A 385-nucleotide genomic window follows, 5' to 3' on the forward strand; every position below is an offset into this window, starting at 1 on the left:
CCTCAGCCGCTGGTGCTGCTGCTGCAGCGATTGCTGCTGCTGCTGCTGCTGCTGGGTTGAATGCTGCCGGTACAACTGCTGCTGTTGACGCCTTAATTGCTGCAGCTACTGCTGCTACATTTGATGCCGGCGCTACTGTCGTAATTGCTGCAGAAGCAGCTGTTGCTGCCATTGCTGCTGCTGCTGCTGCTATTGTTCTTGCTGCTATGCTGCTGCTGCTGCTGCTTTCTGTGGTGTAGGGCGCCGGGCTCTGGCAGCAGCAGGTGCTGCTGCTGATGCATTTTCTCCTCCCTGGACAGTAAGCAGCAGCAGCAGCAAACAAGTGGTGGTACCGCTGCCGTTGCTGCTGCTGCTGCAGTTGCTGCTGCTGCAGCAGCAGCAGCTG

This window comes from Eimeria tenella, genomic scaffold, assembly GCF_000499545.2.
Source record: "Eimeria tenella Houghton genomic scaffold, Eth_scaff2559, whole genome shotgun sequence".
NCBI lineage: Eukaryota > Apicomplexa > Conoidasida > Eucoccidiorida > Eimeriidae > Eimeria > Eimeria tenella.